Genomic DNA, 18261 nt, shown 5'->3' with positions numbered 1-18261 from the left:
ATTGCTCACCCCTGTCGTCTATGGCCAGTGGTGCCAGGTGCCTTGGCGCCAGTTTTGGATAGTACCATTTGATCATGCGCGGCATACTTTAACCACGCCAGCATCTGAACAGTTTACAAACTTAGCTGTTTCGGATATGCTTCCACCCTCGACCCGAAAGCGAATGATCATGCCCTTTTCGACGTCAGATAAATCGCACTGTTTCCGCATTATGACAACGACTGCAGTGTTTTCCGCCTCCCTCGACACACTGTACACATCTTCCACTGCTGGTGCTACCGATCTGAGTAATTATCGCACGTTGACGTCCAATGTAGGCAGTGGTCACATCAATTTTACTGGACAGTGTACAACCGGCAGCGCTAGTATTATTGGCCAGAACTGTGTACCTATGTTACACTTAAATGTGCATCGATATTTAATTGTCCTTCAGTACTATTCAACCATAAACAGTATTCCTGTACTCTGCGATATAATAAATATACACAAATCAAGAAAGTTTTGCATCACCTCGGTTCCCAGAACTCCTGACGATTCACGTTGACGGATATTGTATCACAGAAACAGTCCCTTTGACTGTTCAGAGATGTCACTAAACCTGCCCAGATATGTAAAGAACCATGCATGATCAGCGCCTATTAGACGGAGAGGGTCTGACAGACGATCAGTTCCAGTCATTCTTCCAGCAAGGAGGTACACGGCTCGTGTTGTCTGCCTAGATGGTCAACAGCGCCGTTCGATCGCGTCCGCATTGTTACTTTGTGCCAGGAAGTGTTCGCAACAAGGCAAGTGCCCAATCGTCTCGGGGTGAACCAAAGCGATGTTGTTCGGACATGGAGGACATACAGAGACACAGGAACTGTCGATGACATGCCTCGCTCAGGCCGCCCAAGGGCTGCTACTGCAGTGGATGACCACTACCTACGGATTATGCCTCGGAGGAACCCTGATAGCAAAGCCACCATGTTGAATAATGCTTTTCGTGCAGCCACAAAACGTCGTGTTACGACTCAGACAGTGCGCAATAGGCTGCATGATGCGAAAATTCACTCCCGACGTCCATGGCGAGGTCCATCTTTGCAACCACTAAACCATGCAGCGCGGTACAGATGGGCCCAAAAACATGCCGAATGGACCGCTCAGTATTGGCATCACGTTCTCTTCACCATGACAGTCGCATATGCCTTCAACCAGACAATCGTCGAAGACGTGTTTGGAGGCAACCCGGTCATGCTGAACGCCTTAGACCACTGTGCAGCGAGTGCAGCAAGGTGGAGGATCCCTGCTGTTTTGGGGTGGCATTATATGGGGCCGACGTACGCCGCTGGTGGTCATTAAAAGCACCTTAACGGATGTAAGATGCGTGAATGCCATCCTCCGACCGATCGTGCAACCATATCGGCAGAATATTGGCGGCGCATTTGCCTTCATGGACGACAATTCGCGCCCCCATCGAGCACATCTTGTGAATGACTTCCTTCAGGATAACGACATCGCTTGACGAGAGTGGCTAGCACGTTCTCCAGAAATGAACGCTATCTAATCTGCCTAGGATAGATTTTAAACGGTTGTTTATGGACGACGTGACCCACCAACCACTCTGAGGGATATACGCCGAATGCCCGTTGACGAGTGGGACAATCTGGACCAACAGTGCCTTGATGAACTTGTGGATAATATGCCACGAAGTATACAGGCTCGCATCAATGCAAGGGGCCGTGCTACTGGGTATTTGAGGTACCGATGTGTACAGCAATCTGGACCACCACCTCTGAAGATCTGGCTGGATGGTGGTACAATATGCAATGTGTGGTTTTCATGAGCAATAAAAATAGCGGAAATGACGTTTATGTTGATCTCTATTCCAATTTTCTATACAGGTTCCGGAACTCTCGGAACCGAGGTGATGCAAAACTTTTTTTGACGTGTGTATATTCATGCAAGTGGACATGTAATCATCGATAGCAAACATTTGATATGAAATACACTCCTGGAAATGGAAAAAAGAACACATTGACACCGGTGTGTCAGACCCACCATACTTGCTCCGGACACTGCGAGAGGGCTGTACAAGCAATGATCACACGCACGGCACAGCGGACACACCAGGAACCGCGGTGTTGGCCGTCGAATGGCGCTAGCTGCGCAGCATTTGTGCACCGCCGCCGTCAGTGTCAGCCAGTTTGCCGTGGCATACGGAGCTCCATCGCAGTCTTTAACACTGGTAGCATGCCGCGACAGCGTGGACGTGAACCGTATGTGCAGTTGACGGACTTTGAGCGAGGGCGTATAGTGGGCATACGAGAGGCCGGGTGGACGTACCGCCGAATTGCTCAACACGTGGGGCGTGAGGTCTCCACAGTACATCGATGTTGTCGCCAGTGGTCGGCGGAAGGTGCACGTGCCCGTCGACCTGGGACCGGACCGCAGCGACGCACGGATGCACGTCAAGACGGTAGGATCCTACGCAGTGCCGTAGGGGACCGCACCGCCACTTCCCAGCAAATTAGGGACACTGTTGCTCCTGGGGTATCGGCGAGGACCATTCGCAACCGTCTCCATGAAGCTGGGCTACGGTCCCGCACACCGTTAGGCCGTCTTCCGCTCACGCCCCAACATCGTGCAGCCCGCCTCCAGTGGTGTCGCGACAGGCGTGAATGGAGGGACGAATGGAGACGTGTCGTCTTCAGCGATGAGAGTCGCTTCTGCCTTGGTGCCAATGATGGTCGTATGCGTGTTTGGCGCCGTGCAGGTGAGCGCCACAATCAGGACTGCATACGACCGAGGCACACAGGGCCAACACCCGGCATCATGGTGTGGGGAGCGATCTCCTACACTGGCCGTACACCACTGGTGATCGTCGAGGGGACACGGAATAGTGCACGGTACATCCAAACCGTCATCGAACCCATCGTTCTACCATTCCTAGACCGGCAAGGGAACTTGCTGTTCCAACAGGACAATGCACGTCCGCATGTATCCCGTGCCACCCAACGTGCTCTAGAAGGTGTAAGTCAATTACCCTGGCCAGCAAGATCTCCGGATCTGTCCCCCATTGAGCATGTTTGGGACTGGATGAAGCGTCGTCTCACGCGGTCTGCACGTCCAGTACGAACGCTGGTCCAACTGAGGCGCCAGGTGGAAATGGCATGGCAAGCCGTTCCACAGGACTACATCCAGCATCTCTACGATCGTCTCCATGGGAGAATAGCAGCCTGCATTGCTGCGAAAGATGGATATACACTGTACCAGTGCCGACATTGTGCATGCTCTGTTGCCTGTGTCTATGTGCCTGTGGTTCTGTCAGTGTGATCATGTGATGTATCTGACCCCAGGAATGTGTCAATAAAGTTTCCCCTTCCTGGGACAATGAATTCACGGTGTTCTTATTTCAATTTCCAGGAGTGTAGTTTATTTAAATGAACTAATACTTCGTATGTTGTTGTAACCACTCGATCGCGTTCTGAAGTAAATCTAGGCTTGCGGCGATACACAACAAATGCCGACGAGGCACTCTAAAGGCTGCCTTTTGGTCCACCACACATTGCTCACTCCGAATATTGGTTTGATACAGCTCTCTCTCTCTCTCTCTCTCTCTCTCTCTCTCTCTTTCTCTCTCTCTCTCTCTGTATCTGTGTGTGTGTGTGTGTGTGTGTGTGTGTGTGTGTGTGTGTGTGTGGGTGGGTGGGTGGGTGTAGACACACATGCACATGCACATGCACATGCCCACAGTACAGCAGCATGAGCTCGACAAATACAGTAGCTACATTTTCTCTGTCTGTAAATCCAGCATACCAAAGCTATGTTGCAGCGGAGGGAGGGAGGGAGGGGGGGGGTAGCAGCGTGGTCTGAGACGTCTTGTCACGGTCCATGCTGTTCCCCCCGCCCCTCGTCGGAGGTTCGAGTCCTCCCTAAGGCATGGGTGTGTGTGTTGTCCACAGCGTAAGTTAGTTTAAGGTTAAGTAGTGTGTAGGCTTAGGGACCGATGACCTCAGCATTTGGTGCCATAAGATCTTAACACAAATTTCCCCAAGGCTATGTTGCCTAATATTCTAAAACCAGAGCGTAGCTCTTGCAACTACTGCAAGGGTGCTGCACCTCTTCAGGAACATTTGTTAGTCTAGCCCCTCCACATATGCCCACCGATAGTACGGCTATTCTCTATAACTCTATTGTTGAGGCACACAAGGTACCCCACTGTGGCAAGGCTGATGATTCGAAGGTATGCCTTTATTAAAAGCTTTACTCCAATGTTCCCTCACTCAACCACTGACAAGTGGATTGACAGTTCGACACAGAATTTGCAGTTACCTTGTAACAGAGATTTAAATCAGTTATTGTGACTTAAATTTGCAGTTGAAGTTTGTCGCAGACAGCTTCAGGCCACTTCAAGAATAAGCATCTCCTCCCTAGTAGGCAAGTTTGCTTGGCTTCAGGAACGTTGTCTACCAATAGGTCGTCTTTTAATACTTCAGTTTACACAAACAGCGAATGCTGTATCCGGACACTCTAATGTAATGAGGAATAGACAAGTAGAAGTTACGGCGGCGGACCCGCCGCTATAAAAAGAGGCGGGGAGAACCGTTATGTTAGCAGAGAGGCAGTAACGACAGAATGGGTCGGTCAGGAGAACGAGGACTGGACACTGACCGTCAACTGACTAACGGATACACTAAGGAAATTTCAACTTTTCTAAACCTGTGGTAGCATGCTGTTGCTGATGTTATTGTGTATTGCAAACGCGAAGGAACGACCATAGCTAAACTAAACATCACGTACTGACTAGTCGTCGAGTTTTGTGGAGGGTGGTTGAAAAAGTCAAAGTCGAAGGAATCACTCGTGATTTCGGAAGTGCTACCACCAGCCCATCTAGCACAGTATCTGTGCATAGAGAGTTAAAAAGAATAGGACACAATGGCTGTGTAGCTCCTCATAAGCAACATATTTCTGTACTCAGTGCATAGCAGTAGTTGAGGTAGTGTAAAAAGCAACGCTACTGGAGAGTGGATGACTAAACGAGTGATTTGTAGTGGTGAATCATGCTATACCCTGTTTCATTCAAGTGGAAAGGTTTGGCTTTGGCGAATGCCTGGAAAACGTCCTTCCCATCATGTGTAGTGGCAACTGTGAAGAGCAGATGATATTACAGTATTGCGGTGTTTTTCGTGATTAGGGTGTAGTCCCTTTATTGCTCTTAAGAAAACGCCGACTGTGCAAGGAAATGAACACATTTTACATCATTGTGTAACTTATGGTGTTCAGTAAAAATGGTTCAAATGGCTCTAAGCACTATGGGACTCAACGTCTGAGGTCATCAGTCCCCTAGACTTAGAACTACTTAAACCTAACTAACCTAAGGACACCACACACATCCATGCCCGAGGCAGGATTCGAACCTGCGACCGTAGCAGCAGCGCGGTTCCGGACTGAAGCACCCAGAACCACTCGGTCACCGCGGCCGGCTGTGTACAGTAGAGCGACAGTTCGGAGACGATGAGTGTGTGAGATGTATTCTGTCATAAAGCTGCAACTGTGAGGCAATGATTTGCGGAGAGTAACATTCCTGAAGTGGACTAGCCAACCCAGAGCCCCGTCCTGAACCCAGTGGAACACATTTGGGATAAATTGCAACCGCAACTTCCGCCCAACCCCGAGCGTCCGATATCACATCTACATCATATTCCGCTTGCCGCGAACTGGTGTGCGACGGAGGGTACTTTTTGTGCCACTGACTGAGCCCTCCAACACTGTTCTACACGCGAGTAGCGCGTGGGAAGAATGATGGTCGGTAAGCCTCTGTATTGGCTCTATTTTCTCGAATTTCCTCGTCGTTGTTATTACGCGAGACGTATGTAGGGAGAAGTTATGTGTTGTCCGACTCTTACCTGAAAGTGCTCACTTGAAATTTCGACAGTAAATATCTCGGTGATGCACAACGCCTCTCTGGTAACGTCAATACGTTCTCTGGTTTCGGCTATTAAGGAAGATCGGGCTGTCATTCCTTCAGCCATTCACACACTTCACTGAACGTGTCCTTGGCAGAGTTCTAGCTCTCATAAAGCCAAAAGATGAATCCACGCCGGCCGAAGTGGCCGAGCGGTTCTAGGCGCTACAGTCTAGAACCGCGCGTCCGCTACGGTCGCAGGTTAGAATCCTGCCTCGGGCATGGATGTGTGTGTTGTCCTTAGGTTAGTTAGGTTTAAGTAGTTCTAGGGAACTTATGACCTCAGAAGTTAAGTCCCGTAGTGCTCAGAGCCATTTGAACCATTTGATGAATCCGCAAATAGGAGTTCGGATGCTTTTGATCAGGCAGTGTATGTGATGTAAAGGAAAAGGAGCCATCTGTACTGAAAGTTTTTACTTGTGCATTTTGTTCACCTTTGCAGTTAACGCTGAGCTTTCTACTAAAACAGCGCTTTGTTTTCGTCTCCAGCGCCGCAGCTTACCTCACAGTCACCTAGACAGCACGTATATGTCTTGTTAATTGGCATGAAACGACCCTACGATGGAGGTTTGTATCTCTGAAACGCGTGGTGGGTGAAAGAAATAAACTACGACTTTTAACAGTAAACTTGTGCCGATAGAAATTCCTGTTTGCCAATCGTCCCGAGTGTACCCGTTCTTTACGGACGTAGCTGTGGAGAGGAGAAGTATTTCAGTGCGGAGCAAACGTGACAAGCGGACAGCTGGAACGCTTCGGTCCTTCTTTAAGGGGCCGTTTTTTTAGATACGTTTCCGATGGTACCGCACTTCTATCAGATAATCGGGCGCGTTGCTCGCGGACGACCGAGTCGCGGAGATTGGTAACCTCGCAGCGAGGCCCGCCACGTGCTGTCCGCTTCATTATGCGGCTGGTCGGCGCGCCCACGCCCCTCGGCCGGCGCCGGGTCCGTTCTCGGGTTTCGGCGCGTGACGCGACGGCGGAGCGCGCGCCCGCCGAGAAACCCGAGCCTATCTGCGCCTCCGCGCCTCAGGTGGACGGTGGACGCTCCCCGCGGGCCGTCGGCGGCCGCGCGCTCTGACAGCCGCGGCGGCTGCTGCGCCGCGTAAACACGCGCGGAAGTAAATATTGACCTCCCCTCCCCATCCCTCCAGACCGCGCGCAGTCGCGTGTGCGCCAGGAAGCACTGCCAGGCGCCACACGTGCCGTCGCCTGTTTAAAAAAAGTAAGCCACCCAGGCGAGCTGGATGGACTGCAGCACGTGCAGCTCTCTTTACAAGTCGCCCGACTCGGAACGTCTTTACAGCGCGCCTGAGGGCCTACGCGTAAGCGCCCTCGAGCATTACGCGTGGCGAAATGGGAGTACACTGTTTCCCATCCCACCACATCGCGCTGTTTCTAGGCTGTGAGAGCTAGATATGACGTCACTTCGGCGGTCTGCACTTTTTACTTATGCCGTCGGCACACGGACCGTGCACCCGAACGTTGAGCGGTGAGCGTGCCGAGTTTATGACGTCATAGTGTGGAATAGCACGTTCGGGAGTCTTTAAGAACGGAAATGAACACATTTTACATCATTATCTAACTTATGGTGTACAGTAAAAATGGTTCAAAAGCGCCACCTCGCTCGGTTTTATTGGAACGAATCACACAGTTAACAACGGGTTTTCCAGTGATTCTCAAAGTGCTGGTGCTCGGAAACGGCATATATACATATCGGCTTGAAATCAATGCCAATATGGCGCCTTACAACTCTGTACTGAAGGGAGACGACGTGCGTGTGACGTAGGTGGCGTTGTGCCATCTCATTGGTCAACGCTCACACGCACGCTCAGAATATCTGACATGCCAGGTAAGGTATTTCTCTGCACGTTCGTAAAGGCCGGCCGAAGTGGCCGTGCGGTTGTAGGCGCTTCAGTCCGGAACCGCGCGACTGCTACAATCGCAGGTTCGAATCCTGCCTCGGGCATGGATGTGTGTGATGTCCTTAGGTTAGTTAGGTTTAAGTAGTTCTAAGTTCTAGGGGACAGATGACCTCAGATGTTAAGTCCCATAGTGCTCAGAACCATTTGAACCATTTTTTTGCACGAAAGTTTTAAGAATTTGCAGATGTAAAATCATATTTCGTAGACTTTCCATATAGTTCATTTAAGGCCATACATTATTGCGTATGAAATGTAACCAATATATCTAAATCGTATTTAAAGTTGAGACTGGAATGGTATCTGTTTTCATTCTTGAGATATTCGTTGTTATAGCCGCGGACGGGCCTCACCTACTGAGGTTTCACTAAAAATGCCTGGCCCTAATAACGAACATCATAGTGGCAACACAGCCTTAAAAATTGTGTTCGATTCTGACTTCATGAAATTAATTCGTTAGTTACGCGATCCTTACATCACATGAACGATTCTTTTATCGGAATGGTGTAGGACGAGTCATTTTACACGATATGTGTGTATGATCAGTGTTAACATCAATAAAATATTATGCTTTAATCCCTCTCACCCAACTAAACTTAAAAATCACGGCTATTATTATCATCTTAAGGGTGAAGCTCTTTTCTCTGTGTTTGCTTGAACGATACATAAGTTTTTGGATGGGATCCGCCTTTAGCAAAACACAATTTTTTTTTATCCCAAACATGTTTTACTGCAGTTGCAGCATCATCAGTCGGCTTTCATTTTATGGCTGTTAAACATTAGGAATCTGGACCAATAGAAAAATTTGACAATGATCATTTTCTGACAGTCAGAATATTCCAACATTACAAGGCAAATGGGAACGACTTACATCCACGCAAGCTTATACATCAATTCCAAACCGGTTTACCAGAACAGTGTCCACTTAGACATAAACTTGATTTCATTTGTGGTCATATAGAAGGCACAATAGCGGAAACGATGCAAAGGGTCGCTGCTAACTGTCGGTCATATGTACAACCCAAGTCTGCATTCTTGGAGCGATACTGGTCTGCGGAAACCAAAAATAGGACAAAATATGAATTGTTATGCAAGACGTCATTTGAAAATTCGGGAGAAAGGAAGCCAGATTTTTTGAAGAAATCACGAAAAATAATCAGTGTTTAGACAATCCATACAGTTATGGGGAACTGATACGTATGTGCACAATGAAGTTACCCTTGCATTATCAGCAATCGTTGGTTGGCAGAGCTGGAGATAATACACAGGCATTTAAAGGGATGTTAAGAGAACATGAATTCATCTTCAATGGAGATGACGCGAAGGAACAACGTCCAGTGAGAGAAACCAATGGCAGGGGGAATAATAGCAACTGATTGGCCTTTAATAATGCTTACAATGGCAATAGTTATGTTGGGAAAGGTAATCGCTTTGGGAGGAATAGTAATCGTCCACGGAATAGTAATAGCTATGGTTTTGACAACTCACAGAGGTCAAACAATAATTATGGTTTTGGTGAGCTGTGGAATTACGACAATGGCTTTGGTTCCAGAAATTATGGTGGTAACTATATGATCACCATGCAAACGAAGCAGGAATGTTTAGAGGTTTTCCACCACAAGAACCAAATTATTCAGGTGGAACTAGAATGACTAGAACGCAGAAAGGTTGGGAGAATCGAACTTCAGCATGACAACACACAAGAAATGAAACAGTACAGGAAGCCGATTTGAGGCCACCAAACCCTGAAGTAGGTTTAGGGGGTGATCAGATACAAATGACAGCATTGTAAGGTGGCGTGCTCTCCTGACCTTCATTTCTTACATGTTCCATCCTCACAATCTTATTCTGCACATGAAGACGCTTCATTTGAACCCAAACTCGATAAGGTAGAGTCAATTTTGGATGAATTCATGTAAGTGATATGCAAATCTAATAAGTAAATCGCAAGTGTGCACCGAGATTGAAAAAGTCGAGGCTGGTGTGCACAACATGACGGCCACAAGAATTTTCGTTCTAAAGAGGCAACCAGCCCGCTGGGAGGCGCGTCCCTTCAGAGGGGTGAGTCAACACACCTACTTTGGCCGGAGCGACCGCCCAGAGAGAGGACAGCTTTTGCCAGAGCAAAGGGATAATGATCCCCGTGTTCGACTTAAAAACAAATTCCGCTACACTGTGTGGGAGCGCCCAGAAGACGCAATTTTTGATGAACTGACTGCATAGTTATGGAGTTCTCACAGGAGAACAGTATATGCCTAATGGAGATGCTACACAGTTCCACATTGGTCGACTTAAACGAAACGTCGTTCTCCCGTTTAAAAGAGCAATGCTGATTGGCGGAATATTTCTGACGCAAAGAGCCAGAGGAGTGATGGAAGACAGCGAATGATATACCCTTGCAATTTTCCCAGAAAGAGGAGCCGTTCCATTGTCGCTCTTGGAGCGGGAACACATAACGAGAGCGAGTGCACTCGTACGTGTACACAAAGAGCGTGGAACAAAGTCTCTCCTCAGTACTTCACTGGGAGAGCACCTCTGTCGTTAGCGAATCAGAGTGATACTCTATACTGAGTCGCTCGTGAGTAAGTGTTGTTCACTATGTTGGCTGCCACACTAGTACTACAGAGTACTAGTTAAACGACTGAGACCGGATATTGAGTGGCATTGCAGTGGACTAGTTATCTGACCAGTGTACGACGCCAATAGTTAGACTAGGGGTGGATAGGGGTCCTTGACTTCATCAAGGCATATGGAGAGTTTGATTGTTGAAGGTCAATACAGATAGAAAGAGTTAGTTGTGTTATTCGTCAGCAGCGAGTGACGCAGGCAGCAATCGTCACAGCTCATGGTATTGTGTGCTACAGCTTATGCGAGCCCCATCTGTCCTCCATAACAGTACACTCCATTACATTTCTCAGGCGACAGCCTTGACCGTAGATAGAAAATTTACTCAAGTTGTGTAGGCGCGGCTCTCAGCCTTTCTGCCGAGTAAATAACATTCTTAAAGAAAAGGGAGAAAAGAACCTTTGTATACTTTGTAAAATAATAGCATTCCTATCCATAAGAGGCAATCTACTGTTCTGAAAAGAACCCGGAAATTTATTAATTTATAAGAAAAAGTTTCACTTGATTTCTCAGAATTTTTTTACAATAAATAATATTTTTCGTTCGCTTAATGATTTTCTTACACTAACTCCAGTACCCAAGTATTCCACTAGTTACATAAGAATATAGAATATTTTTGTGTCTTTTCCTTACAGCGGACGACTCCATAACATATTTGTTGCTCTATGTTTTACAAGCAGCTCTTGTTCATACATTAGGAGCATCTGTCTGACTGCTGAAGTATTGTGAGGTGGAAATTGTTTCTTGCAGGAGCCAATGGGTACTTGTTGGTTCAATCCATTGCGCAACTTGACAAAATAAAACCCACACACTCACATCATGCTGGGAGAGAACTGACTGGGAATCGTCCGATGATGAAGAACAAGAGTTGTCAACAGTTAATGTATGCAGCTGTACAAAAACTGATGATGACCAAATTGTGGAGGATGTATTTCATTTATACAAAACCGAGAGAGAAATGGCATGCCAGGAGGATAATGCACCATTGGTAACACCAGTATTGATACACAAGTCAGATAATGTATATAGGACAGGGACGTATGAAGAGATCATAGGGGCATACGATAAAGAATATGGGCAAATAACTTCATACCAGAACATTCAGATGACAGTTGTTCAGAGTAATAAGGAGAATAAAGCGGCTGTAGCAAACCAATGAGAAATGCAGTCCCAACACATTGACATATGACTCTATAGGGAATGCGTTAATGCATGAGAATGAAACTAACGCTCCTCATGAGGTGCAACCGATCGCTGGAGTTGACGTAGGTGGCACGCTTGTAGATGCCATCCTTGATACGGGAAGCAAAATGACGGAGATTTCGGAAGAACTTTTCGAGAAATTTAACGCCGAACATGTGCTACCAGTGTTGCGGACAAAGCGTGTTAAAAGTCAAAGATGAGATAATGGGTTCGTCGACGGTGGTTACTAGACAGACGAGTATAACTTTTTCCTGTCAGGGGCATGAAATAGAAGCGAACATGGTAATTGTGCCGAAACTGTCTGTGCCCATAATCACTGGAGCCGATTTCATGTATCAAAATCGTGTTATACTCAATGTGGACGAAGAGTATATGATGCTACGGAAGGTACGTATTACTTTTGAAGAGAAACTCAGACTTGAAGAGATGCCAGGTGCTTACAAACAACTGATTATGCAACTGGATCTGTATCAATTGGAAGAGGGACATCCACGCTATAGGTAGCTGAAAGAAACAATACCTGCAGATGACGAAGTAATGGTGGAAATTCATCAAGAAATAGATAATAAGTTGCTGCAAGTAAGGGATATTTGAGACACAGGCAAAGCCGAATTATAAGGGGTATTACGGCAAATTGCCGAGGTGTTTCTACCAAAACCCGGTGCTCTTAAAAATTTTCAATACGAATTGAAGGTTCGAGATCGCAAGCCGTTTAAAGTACCGCCTTACACTATTCCACTGTGTTAGCGAAGACAAGTATTTTTAGAATTACATAGGTGATAGATGATGACATTATTGAAACTTCAACCTCAACATACAAGAGTCCATTGCAAATTGTGGATAAGAAGGATGGAAGTATTAGGTGGGTCATTTATGCACGACGGATAAATTCCATTATTATTCCTGAGGCCGATAGCCCAGAAAAATTGGAAGAGCTTTTACATAAGTTCTTATGGGTTCAATTTTCTCTTCCCTTGATTTGAGGGATAGTTTTTGGCAAATAGAACTAACACTTGAATGTAGAAAGTATACGGTTTTTTCGCGTTTGGGCGAAGCTATCAGTTCAAAAGGCTCCCTTTCGGACTGAATATGTCTTCCGCCGCCTTTATAAGAGGTTTAGGAACAGTACTGGATAAAGAGCTCCAACAGCGTCTCACCTGTTAAGTCGATGACATATTAGTAGCTGAATCATCAAGGAAACTTCATAATGAGGTGCTCAATAAATTGCTAAGGACATTAAAAGAGTACTGAGTAACTGTGAACATAACAAATTCCAGTTTTGGGAATAAAAAGGTTGAGTTTTTAGGCCATATTATTACTGAACAGTGAATTGAACCAAACCCTAGCAAACTGCAAGTAATACAGAATACAGGCACTCTGTACGACAGCTAGACATTGCATGGCTTCTTGGGACTCATTAATTTCTACAAAAGGTTCATTTGGATACAAGCCCTTGCTACCTCACGTTTATGTGCGTTAACTAGTAAAATGATGCCCTGGGATGGGATGCCCAAGCAGAGCAGGAGTTCCAACAGTTAAAAAAGTCACTAGTAAAGGCAGCAGTTTTAGCTCAACCCGATTTGAGGAAGGAATTCGGTATTGCGGCCGACAATGCTAAAACAGGCTTGGGTGTGGTACTCTTTCAACAATATGAAGAAGACGGACAGTGGATAAGAAAGACGATAGCTGTCGCTAGTCGAGTACTTACTAAATGTGAAGAAAAATATTCGATCACAGAGTTAGAAGTCTTGGCAGTAGTGTGGGGATTTCGTAGAGTCAGATACTTCCTGTTTGGTCAGAAAAGCAATGTGTTTACTGACCATATGTTAAGTGAAAAACTATTGCCGGGGAGATTAGGTCGGACGATGTTAACGCTGCAGGAATATGATTTTCGAATCACCTAGGTGCTTCTATCTCATAAAGGACAACTTCTTATTCTACAGACGTAATACAGATACAAGTTTATGGATCGCATGTATACCACAGGATCTTATAAACAAGTATATTTGGTATTACTCATTTGAGTAATGGTCATTTTGGTCCTAAGAAATGTTTTTTTAAAATTAAAGAAGTCTTGTTACTCCGCAAATATGGAGCGAAGAATCAGACAGGTTCTGGCTAAATGTAAGAAATGCCAGAGAGCTAAACATGTCACTTTTCAAATGAGACCACCAATGTTCCCCATTATTTCGGAGAAACTGAGACACATAGCAGTAACAGATTTCATGGGCCCATTACCTCGTACACAGAGAGGTCATGTATTCATTTTCGTGGTCCTAGAAGTAACGACGAAATACGTGACGTTTACTCCAGCTGAACAAACGATGAAGAATTTGAGAACCCTCTGTCGTTTGCATTGTACCAAGCAGCATAATACTCGTACGTGGTGCAGACATTTGTCTGAGTTCCAGGATGTGGTAAACGAAATGCCACATAGCAGTACTTTATTACCTCCAATAACTGCTCTGAAAAATAAGCCGATACCAGATAAAATCCGTGAAATAATTAAATTCCCACCAGTACCCAGAGTACAAAATCAACTTCTAGTAAAATTAGCACTGAGCAATTTGAAGGCTGCGACGTTAAATAGAAAGAATTGGGCGGACAAACCATCAAACTCACGGGTATTTTCACTAGGACAAAAGTATTTGTGAAATCCCACCATCTCTCTAGCAAGAAAAAACACCAAAACCATAAATTCTTATCGGTATGTAAAGGCCCTAAGGAAGGAAGTGAGGTGGTTCATGATAATGCGGTTCGAATTGATTAACCCAAAACAGGAAAATCATTGGGCTTGCAGCATGTGAGTCATTTGAAAGTGTATTAAGGGTAAAACAATAAATATTAACTACACATGCGAAATTAGGTGTCTCAAATATCCAGATTCCAATGAGAGTAGAATGTAGAAGTCAAAGACTGGGGAAGCTAAGAAAATATATACAAATAAAAATTTTTAATTTGTACTTATCTCATTAAAATAAACTGGTTAATTTCTCAGTGCATCGAAAAGATAGTTGTGAAGGAAGAACAATAAAGTAACAACTAAAGCAATCATTCTGAAGAGGAAATGTGTTATGGGCAAAGAGTAGAAAAAGAGGAGAAAGATAGAGATTAGCATGTGGATAGTTTGACGAAACAGTAGTAGATTCTCTCTTAAAATGTGGTGTAAAGTAGAAAGAAGTTGATTTTTGTGGACAAAAGGAAACCAAGAAATATGTGTAAAGAATTATGTAAGAAATAAATATTTATTTTTAGTTTGTTCCGTCGCGGATGGTGAACATTTTGTTGAGGAGATATTTTTGGGGAAAATGAGAAGCATTTATTATTTGTGGAAGTTACCACCAGTTGATATTAAAAGGAAATGTGAGGGAAATAGATAGAAAAGATTGTTAGGAAATAAGAATTAAGAGAGAGAATTGGATTATTAAGGAAAGCGAGAAACATGTTATTTCTTGGGAGGATGTAGACAGAGGGATGTGAGTTTAACACAGGGATAATTTCAATAAGGAAAAGTAAGACAGGGGGAGAAAGTAATAAAAAAGTTTACTGTTTAGAAAATGGTGATAGGGATAATTACAAAAAATAAAAGTACAAGCTCTAAAACAATGAAATTGGACAGTGGAGAAAGTTTATAAAAGGAAACAAGAAATAGAGAGTATTGCATTTTGAAGTTCTGTTACAGCTTATGCCGAAAAGAAGAGATTTCAGAGAAAGAGACACTGGAATCGGCGTCAAGGTGCGGAATTTTTATAATATGATGTACCTGTAGTTAAAGAATAAAAACCAGACATACTAATACACTAACCTTCATCACCAGCAATTTTTCTCTTACTATTCATCGTGATGAAGATGAGGAAACCTTTAACTTTATACTAACAGTGAGAAAAAAGGGAAAAAGAAAATGCCCATATAGAATGGGGATAAAAGATATTGATCTGTTAAAACAGATGTAAAGTTATGAAGAATATAATAAGGAGAATCTTATGTATAGTTTAAATACAGAATTTTTGTAAAGTCTCTTAGTAGTTTAGTATTTGTAAAGCTTGTAATGTATCTTAAGGGAGAAAGGGTTGTGATAAGATAGGGGGTACGTTTATAGTGTTCATGATGTCTCTTCCAGGGGAATCCCTGTCGCATCAAGAAATAAAATATTTTCCACAGACAAAAGGGAACGGGGCTATACGACTGAGCCGAATAAACCCGAACGGGTGATTTCCAATCGCTGTTTGTTTATGTGGTTGATTGGGTGTTTGAGTGATAAGTGTTGTTATAATTAGTAGCGAAATCCATAGAGTCAGGCTACCAGAGTGGAAATAAATGATTATCAGGAACAACAGGTAACAAAGACTACATATTATCTTCGTACAGTCCCCGGTTAGCAGCCGCTTAAGTTCTACTCTCGGAATAGCGCGAAAACCGCGTTGTACGAGCAGGTAATAACGCCTGAGAATAAGCACGGGATAACTAAACCGATATTGTGGGAGGGTTAGCGAAATTAACCGGAGAATAAGTTTTGACAGTGGCTGAAATAGTTACAGAACTAGTGATGACAAGATTGTTAGAATGAGGAAGGAGAAGAAATGGGAACATCACACAAATTATATGGGAGAATATGACGATTTCAAATTTATATAACAATTTCGCACTATTAGTACTACGAGTACTATTCCATCTCATGCTTGAGAAACTCGAGCATATGAATGAAATGTGAAACCATTTCCTAACATAAAAATTTTTGTTCGTAACAGGCCTAATAGGCATTTTATATTGGTACTTCGTGAATTATATTCTGTCACGCTTTTTATGTAAATGAGGTAGATAAAAATGACCATTTTTGCCAAAACAGTCTCGCTTTTTTGGCTTGTGGTACAATTGCTGCAATATTTGAAAGGCTTATTTCGTTTTATCTAGCAGACAGTGACAATACATACGTAATCAAATCGAGAAACCACACCCCTCTTAGATACTATCTGGGTTAAAGTCTTTTTCAGTATTAGACAACGACATTTTGATTATTCATGTAGCAAAGCAATTGACAAACTTTGATGAGGTAATAGATTTTTTCGCAGAAAAGAAAGCATGCCATGTAAAGCTGTAGAAAGATTAGAGAGAAAAAAGGGCTGGGACCTAAGAATTGAAGAAATGTATACTGTCTTGCTTGTCTCTTGTCTTTACTGGTTTTATGTTTCCTATATTTAATTTTATGTCACACAAAAGAGAAAGTTATGAGCTAGTAGGCAATAAAGAGTGAAAATTATTCTGAAGAGTTCTTATTCTCCCCGTCACAAATAATCCCATCCTGTATAAATTGTGTGGGTTTTTTTTCCACAGGACATTTTAATTTCCACTTATAGGCTTGATGGCTTCCATTACAAAATATACACATTTGAATTCCACAAAGCGAAATACAGCGCCACAGGACATTTTAATTTCCACTTATAATACAGGCTTAATGGCTTCCATTACAAAATATACACGTCTGAACTCCACAGAGCGAAATACAGTGACGTGCTATAGAAGAATACTGTGTGAAGAAGAGTGGCGCTGCACTTCGGCATACTTAAGACCAAATAAGATGTCTTACATTTCCTCGAAAATATATGTTTTATATATCAAACTCCACAAAACGATGTGCGCTACGAAATGAACATGTTTTTGAAAAATCGATTTTTTTTAAATTTTTGATGTTCTATTTCAAAGGCTCAAGTGGGAGTGGTGGGAGGTGCCACTATCAAGTTTTTGGCCCGGTTCGGGTATATCGTAGATCAGGGGCTGCCAAAGATCCATAAGGATAACGTTCCCTTAAGCCCAATTGCAAAGCGGTCCTGGTTCAACTACGCGTAAACAGGCGAAACACGTGGACTCTCTGCCTTAGCCGCACGTTGGAAAGTCCGGCTCGTGAATAAAGGACTCCAGATATTTCACGGAGTAGCTGAAGAAACAAACCTTTGGACCAAACGACATCCTGATCAGCTTTGATGTTATTTCCTTCTTCACCAAAGTGCCAGACAGTGATTCTCTGGAGTACGTCGGGTCCATTTTCCCACAAGGCATCACCAAACTCTTTCGAGCATATTTCACCACGAGCTATTTCATGTGGAAAGGCAACTTCTGCGAACAACTGGAAGGCGTTGCAATGGGCAGTCCACTTAGTCCAGCGGTGGCCAACTTCTTCGTGGAACATTTCTGAGCACAAGCGCTGGACTTGGCACCCCGTAAACCTAAAGTATGGTACAGACACTTTGTAGATACCTTCTTTGTGTGAACCCAAGGTGAGTAGCAGCTCGGTAACTTCGTAAGATACCTGAACAGTCTCAATGCCGACATAAAATTTGCCCTGTAGCTTGACAAGAATCAACAGTTAACCTTTCTATATATGCTGGTTACAAGGAGTAGTGAAAACCTAGGACACAGGGTGTATCTAAAACCGACACACACGGATGGATACCTGCACAAACCGTCAAATCACCAACTGACCTAGAAAAGAGGCATACATTCACAACGTACACAAGACGAATACTTGAGCCGCACCATCTCAGACGGGAAATGCTACACCTAGAAAACGTTCTG

Source organism: Schistocerca cancellata, chromosome 1 (genome assembly GCF_023864275.1).
Source record: "Schistocerca cancellata isolate TAMUIC-IGC-003103 chromosome 1, iqSchCanc2.1, whole genome shotgun sequence".
Taxonomy (NCBI): Eukaryota; Metazoa; Arthropoda; class Insecta; order Orthoptera; family Acrididae; genus Schistocerca; species Schistocerca cancellata.
This window is presented reverse-complemented; position numbering follows the sequence as displayed.